This window comes from Labrus mixtus, chromosome 8 (assembly GCF_963584025.1).
Source record: "Labrus mixtus chromosome 8, fLabMix1.1, whole genome shotgun sequence".
Taxonomy (NCBI): domain Eukaryota; kingdom Metazoa; phylum Chordata; class Actinopteri; order Labriformes; family Labridae; genus Labrus; species Labrus mixtus.
In genome coordinates this window covers 2,209,774-2,216,695 of record NC_083619.1, presented here as the reverse complement: position 1 = coordinate 2,216,695, position 6,922 = coordinate 2,209,774, and the positions used below count along the sequence as shown (strand labels likewise).

At 42.2% G+C, this 6,922-nt stretch overlaps 1 protein-coding gene across 1 annotated transcript in view; it reads right to left on the bottom strand.

Moving 5' to 3' along the window:
* Positions 1-4,564: 4,564 nt before the first annotated feature.
* The window catches only part of LOC132978590 (neuropilin and tolloid-like protein 1), a 609,128-nt gene continuing 606,770 nt past the window's right edge, over positions 4,565-6,922 (bottom strand). Inside the window, exon 11 of the transcript XR_009673951.1 lies at positions 4,565-4,889. The gene's annotated coding sequence lies outside the window, so the exon portion shown is untranslated. The remainder of the gene's footprint in view (positions 4,890-6,922) is intronic.

The following is a 6,922-nucleotide window of genomic DNA, read 5'->3' as shown; positions in this document are numbered from 1 at the left end:
TAACTCAGACAAGACTGAAGTTATTGTGCTAGGCCCTAAAAACCTCAGAGAGACTTTTTCTAGTGATTTGACTGTCATGACATCAGCCTGGCATCTAGCACCACTGTTAGGAATCTAGGAGTTCTATTTGATCAAGATATGTCCTTTAGCTCTCACATCAGGCAAATTTCAAGAACAGCCTATTTTCACCTTCATAATATATCCAAGATCAGGAATATCCTGTTGCAAAATGATGCAGAAAAACTAGTTCATGCATTTGTTACCTCCAGATTGGATTATTGTAATTCTCTTTTGTCAGGGTGCTCTGGTAAGTCTCTAAAGACTCTTCAAGTAGTCCAGAATGCTGCAGCTCGTGTACTGACCAGAACTAGGAAAAGGGACCACATTACTACCGTCCTGGCTTCTCTGCACTGGCTCCCTATACAGTCTAGAATAGAATTCAAGATCCTTCTTCTCACTTACAAAGCTCTAAATGGCCAGGCACCATCTTATCTTAAGGAGCTACTAGTGCCGTACTGCCCCTCGAGAACATTACAGTCCCAGAATGCAGGCCTACTAGTGGTACCTACAGTCTCTAAGTGTACTATGGGGGGTAAAGCCTTCAGTTATCGGGCTATCCTCTGGAACCGCCTTCCAGCCGGGGTCCAGGAGGCAGACACAGTCTGTATTTTTAAGAATAGACTTAAAACTTTCCTTTTTGATAAATCTTATAGTTAGGGCTGGTGCTGGTGTAGACCAGCTCTTAGTTATGCTGCTATAGGCTTAGACTACCGGGGGGACTGGCACCTTGAGCTCCTCTCTCTCTCTCTCTCTCTCTCTCTCTCTGTGCATATACAGTACATCATATTACTGCATGTATCTATCTATAAATCTCAGTCACTAACCACCTACTTTCCTGGGAGCTCTTGAGCTCTCTTAGGCTCCTCAAGATCGATGACGGCCTGCCAGAACGGGAGCCTCTCTATGTGGAGGTTCCTGGTTTGAATCCCCGTCTGACGGGAGCCTCTCTGTGTGGAGGTTCCTGGTTTGAATCCCCGTCTGACGGGAGTCTCTCTGTGCTCTATTGCGGGGATTATGTGCTTTTCATAATACAGTGATGGGTGACAGGCATCAGAATAACCTCCTTCTTATGCATGAGTCTGGAAGGTGATATTTTGGATTCAAGGACGTTTAGTTTGTTGTTGAATTTCATTATTTTAAATTATTAGCAGCTGCGGCTGGTGGAGAGTGTCTCCTCTGTTTCCTCTGTCTCTAAATGAACTACTAGAACGGGAGGTCATTTCAGACGATTAGATCTATATGAAGTAGATCTTACCATGACGTCACAACCATCAATCATGTACGGTTGGGGGGGGGGGGGGGGGGGGGGCGTGAGCTGTGACTTGACACTGACAGAGCAAGCTGTGAGCCTGAATCCTCGGGAGGACGTTCTGAGGTGGATTGTTGAACAGAATCCATTTCAGTAAGACAAGACCTGCAGGTGAATCTGAGTCCGGTGGGACAGTAAGACCCAGAACTTCAACCAGAGATGTGTGCATTACGTGTCCGCACTGGTCCGTGGTTCCGTACCCACCAGCTGCGTTCTCATTGGGCAGCACAGAGAGCACAGTCGGACGGCTGGAGTGCCGAGACAAAGGAATTCCTGTTGTCATTTGACAGATTCACTCGCGACAGCGCGAGATAATAGTACAGTGTATGTTGTATAAAACCATTTAAAACACATAAACAAACACACATAAGGACATAGTTCCGATTGTTATATTTTGAAAATAACCCGGATGTTTTAATGTTGTTTCGGTGTCTGACTTCCTGTCCCGCTTGTTCTATTCTTTTCTAAATTGATGCGCCGTGCTCCAGCACAAATAGAAGCCCTGCGTATCTGCTGCGGAGGGTCTATATATTTTGTATTTCAAGGTCTTATTTTAACCAAATGTCATATTTATGTAATTCTTTTGGATCTTTTTTTTATTTTTTATTTTATTTATATCTATTTTTTAACATATTTTCATATTTGATCTTCTCTCTGATTGTTACTTATTGATTAAGTGATTTTATTTTTTTTATTTGTGGTGGGGGGCTTATTGAACGGACAGTTGATAGAGTAGGAAACAGGGGAGAGAGAGAGGGGGAGCCACAGGTCGGTCTTGAACCTTGGCTGGGCCGTCTGCGCCTTGTTTTGGTGGTTTTTAAATGTTGTATTTGAATGATTCTCTTTCCCTTGGTCATGATGCGTTTGCACAGTATTTTGATCCTTCATACACAAAGACCTTCAGACAGATCTCAGTACTCAATGAATAAATAGAATAAAACTGTATGCATCAAGAGTTAGGACCTTTTTTTTTCTTCAGGATTTTCTTCCAATGTCCGAATGCTGTAACTTTGGCCATTTAGTTGGATCCTTCACCCTCTGACCCCACAGGAAGTACGAGTCCCCCCGTTGTTAAGGGTCGTTTTGTCACTTTGAGGCGATGTGTCTTCTGCAGCCAAACAATTACAATAATTGGGGAAAGCTGGTCCAGAACGTTCTGATGACTGTAAGTGACTGTAAGATGCTGCCAATTTACTTTCTGCTACCAGTTTTGCTCCGCCCACAAAACACATCATCCTTAAACAGCAACATGTGAATTGTTCATTTCTGTTGCCTTTTGTTTGTTTTATTATACAGACTCATAATCTATTGTCTACAGCAGGATCTTAAAGTTTTCAAATGTTTAATAATGACTGTATAATCTGCAAAGAGCTTACTTTGTTGAATAGGCCAGAGAGGTCTGTATCTTTAATGTCGATCCAAGCCAATTTTTTTAACTTCCACCCACTCGCCTCGCTCTGCATGCAGCGGCTCTCCGGGCATCAGCTCTGGCCTTTGATATGAGGCAATATCCATCAGAAACAAATAATATCTTTTTCTCTTAACCGTTTCCACTTAATTCAGTTTCTCAGGGACAAGTGGGAGAGTGATGCAAACAGGAGCAACATGTCTGCAGAGAGCATCTGTCGTGAAGGGCCCTCAGCTCCCATCTCCAAAGACTCTGGAGGAGGGGCAGGGCATCTTCGGCCTGATGTGCGCACATGGTTGGCTTATTTCAAATGCAGCTCAGACCAGCGAGATGTGCTCAGGGTTTGTCATCAACAGAGTGTCCTGTAACCAAGGAACAAATCAAAACTGTTTGCGTCTACCTTTTGTATGCGCATCAGTTTGTGGTGAATGCGTCTAACCACATACACAGCTCTGAGCTGTGGCTCAGTGGTAGAGTAGTTGTCTCTCAACCGGAAGGGTTGGGGGTTTGATCCCTAGCTCCTGCAGCAGCATGTCCGATGTGTCCCTGTGCAAGACACTTAACCCCAAGTTGCTCCCGCTGCATCGTCGGCAGTGTCTGAATGTGTATGAATGGATGAGTTAATGCTGATGGACTCTTTACACAGCAGCCTCTACCATCAGTGTGTGAATGTGTATGAATGGATTAGTTAATACTGATGGACTCTTTACTCAGCAGCCTCTACCATCAGTGTGTGAATGTGTATGAATGGATGAGTTAATACTGATGGACTCTTTACTCAGCAGCCTCTACCATCAGTGTATGTAAGTGTTGCGGTGTGAAATCGCTTTGAGTAGTCAGGAGACTAGAAAAGAAATATACAAGCTCAAGTCCATTTACCATGTAATGTTTGTTTATGTATATGTATATATGTCAGCCCTGTGATTGACTGGTGTCCAGTCCAGGGTGTACGTACCCCTCCTCTCGCCCAATGACAGCGGGGATCAGCTCCAGCCCCACGCAACCCAGAGCGGGAAAGGCGGTATATATGATGAATGGACCATATGGTAACACGTCCATGAACTCAACTTATTCAACTCTTACCTGTTTCTTATGAACATGCATATTGGAAGGATAGGCTCTTTCTTTGTCATCATTTATATCTTGTTATGATCATATTCTATAACTACCAGAACGCCAACGAAGACCGTTCATTATAGAAAAATAAGCCTCCTTGTCACTTCTTATTGTTAGTAAATTGGGAAGTACCCATTCATGCATTTTCATCCAGACATGCTGTGTTTATTATGATGCCTTTAAAGACTACCACAATACTGAGCAAACATATTCATGCAGTGATTCATTCACAAACTTCTACACAGGTCATTAGAAAGATGACTTTACATTCAGCATTACATTCCAGCCACATGTCACAGTCTTTATCACATGGGGAATGTGTTGTTTGGGGAAGTGATCATTACACCAGTTTGAAAGAGTTAATCTTAATTTTAGCTGAGCAGACTGCATTGCCTGTTCAAAAGAAATGTCTTACAGGATTAAAACCAAGTGAACGTTCTTCTTGACACTTTTCAAACTGCGGGGGGGAACAGGCTTTTTTTTCATGTAATTCCTTCAGAGATTAGACAGCACCAACAGTCATACAGAGGGTCGACTGTATGCTAATGAGAGACTGGAGCTTTATGTTGAAGATCTGTTCAAACGGCAGAGCAGAAAATGACGGGCTTCATAATCTCCTAATAATTAGGGCATTTGTTGTAACTCACTCTTACATATTTTAAAAGTCCAACCAGTGAGATGTGTAGTGATTGAAATGATAATGGTATCTTACTATATGATCAGACATTAAGGAAACATGCTATGCTGAAGTGCTGGCTCCTCTGACAACAATGCAGCAGCCAGTATGTCCTCCTTCTAACTTTAGATTCTGGTCCTGAATGCTCTGGATTTGTTTGGACCAGAGAAGGTAGGCAGTTTTAAGGCACCCATACACGGCCGTTTTGGACGCCCCTCGGTTTGCCAGATATGAGAGCAGTTATCAGGTCAAACCAACAGGTGTTGCAGCGATGGAAGCGGGCAAGAGAAGTGGTGCAGATAGAAGTGATTGTACCCGACCTAAAAAGCCTCTGCATGTTTCTAATAAGCTCCACGAGCAGAAACGTGCTCAAACTAGGATCAATATTGGAGATGCTTTTGAAAAATGGAGAGAGGTTAGAACACAGAAAGGTTTACAGACCCATGCAGAGCTGGATAAACACTGAAGCTTCAGAGTCCACCACATGGTGACCTGTGTGAGCATCGACTTTAGAGAGGAGGAGGGGGGGGGAGACAGCTCTCTACAATGTTTAGAATTTAGACTGCAGTACCCATTTTAAACACTAGGTGTCAGAGTTACATACTGCTCCTTTAAAATCCACATCCAAAAGAAGCCCAAAACAAAATAGTGTGTTAAACATAGAATATGATTTTAATTGATGATTCAAACTTCTACATAAACGTCATATGTCTTTTGATAACGTTAATCTGCGTACAACAAAGTAAGCTTTGTCTTGTAGTGTCTTTCCTCTTCATGATGCTTGATGCTGTAGTCTGCTTCTTGAGCCAAAGAGCTACCAAGCTGGTTTTACAGAAAGAAGAGTTTGTAAATCAGAAAGCACCCTGACCTTTAACCTTGTTAGACCTTCCTGCTGGACAATGTTGTGCTCCCTGGTGCTCTACCACCGAGCCACAGCAGCCCACTCTGAACAAGGTTTTTTAAAGTCAGTTGCACCATAGATTCCTGCTGCTTTAAGATGAAAAGCTCTTTATAGATAACAACACGCTGCCTTAACTACCGTAGAAAAAACACAAATTGATTAAGATCCTGCAGCGTCTCTGTTGCATGCTCCGTTTGGATCATCTCACCCTGTCTGTGTCACACATATCAGCCGCTGGTTACTGTTGACAACAATCAGAAATGCATCGTCAGTAACGAAACAGCCCACTGTAGTCTGCAGCTGCAAACTCTCCTACGGGGGCTGTGATTGGTTACTGGATGTAACTCCAGTTCTATGAGTCGCCCTCTTACAGGTTGGACGATCGGTTTGGTAACAATTACTGTGATTGAAACGATGCAGCTCGTCACATTACAGTCAGCACCCTCTAAATAAAGGTTCAGGTTATCTACTTCTTTTGTCATGACAGGTAATTGTGTGCATGCTGTTTTTATTATGTAATTTGTGTAAAATTAAATTGACCTCCTGAATATGAAAATGGAAAAGTATACATTTTCTCATTCGTGTTTTTATTATTAAAAAAACAGGACACAGAAAATGGTCCATTATCTGATTTTCTCTGATGTGTGTTTAGATGGAAGTCAGCCATTAAAATAAGTGAGTGGATTACTGTTATTATTATCCATCATTTCAATATTCAAATCACATTTAGACATTTTAAAAAACAATTCTTTATTTCTCTACTTGTTTTTATTCATCTTGATTTGATTGGTCCTGCTTGAGGGACTCGCTGCAGGTGTTGTGCTGAGAAATGCATGCAGATTATTTCATGCACTCCTCTTAGAGCGCACACTCTTTGTAACGTGATGAACGTCTCATTTTAAAAACAAAACAAATCCTCTTTGTGGGGGTTCATCAGTGATGACAAATGTTTACAGTAGAGTTGCAGTCAAGACCACACTAACCGAGACCAAGACCAAGACCAAGACCAAGACCAAGACATTTAGGGATCGAGATCGAGTCAAGACCAAGGCCATAAATATCTCTGAAAAATCATCATCTTGTGTGACTCATTTAGACCGTAACACTGGGAAAGTTGTGGACATAACCGATGGGATAGAAATCACATTATGAATGAATTAAAGTTATTTGTTCTTTTAGAAAGAGGCATTTTCCTTCTAATCTCAGTGATGACGTGGAAAAAAATCTGATCAGTGGTGGTCTTGATTTTTAAATCTGGAGTCTGCCCGGTCTGAGGCCGAGACAAGAAGGAGTAAAAATGGTTTTGATTCCAAGACGAGACCGAGACCTTAAAGGTTTATATGTGATTTTTTGATCCAGCAGATGTCGCCCTTGAGCACCAGTATGAAACCAAAACATTGTTGTGTTAGCATGCTAATGCTAGTGATCTTTATTATGCTCGTATCTTCACAC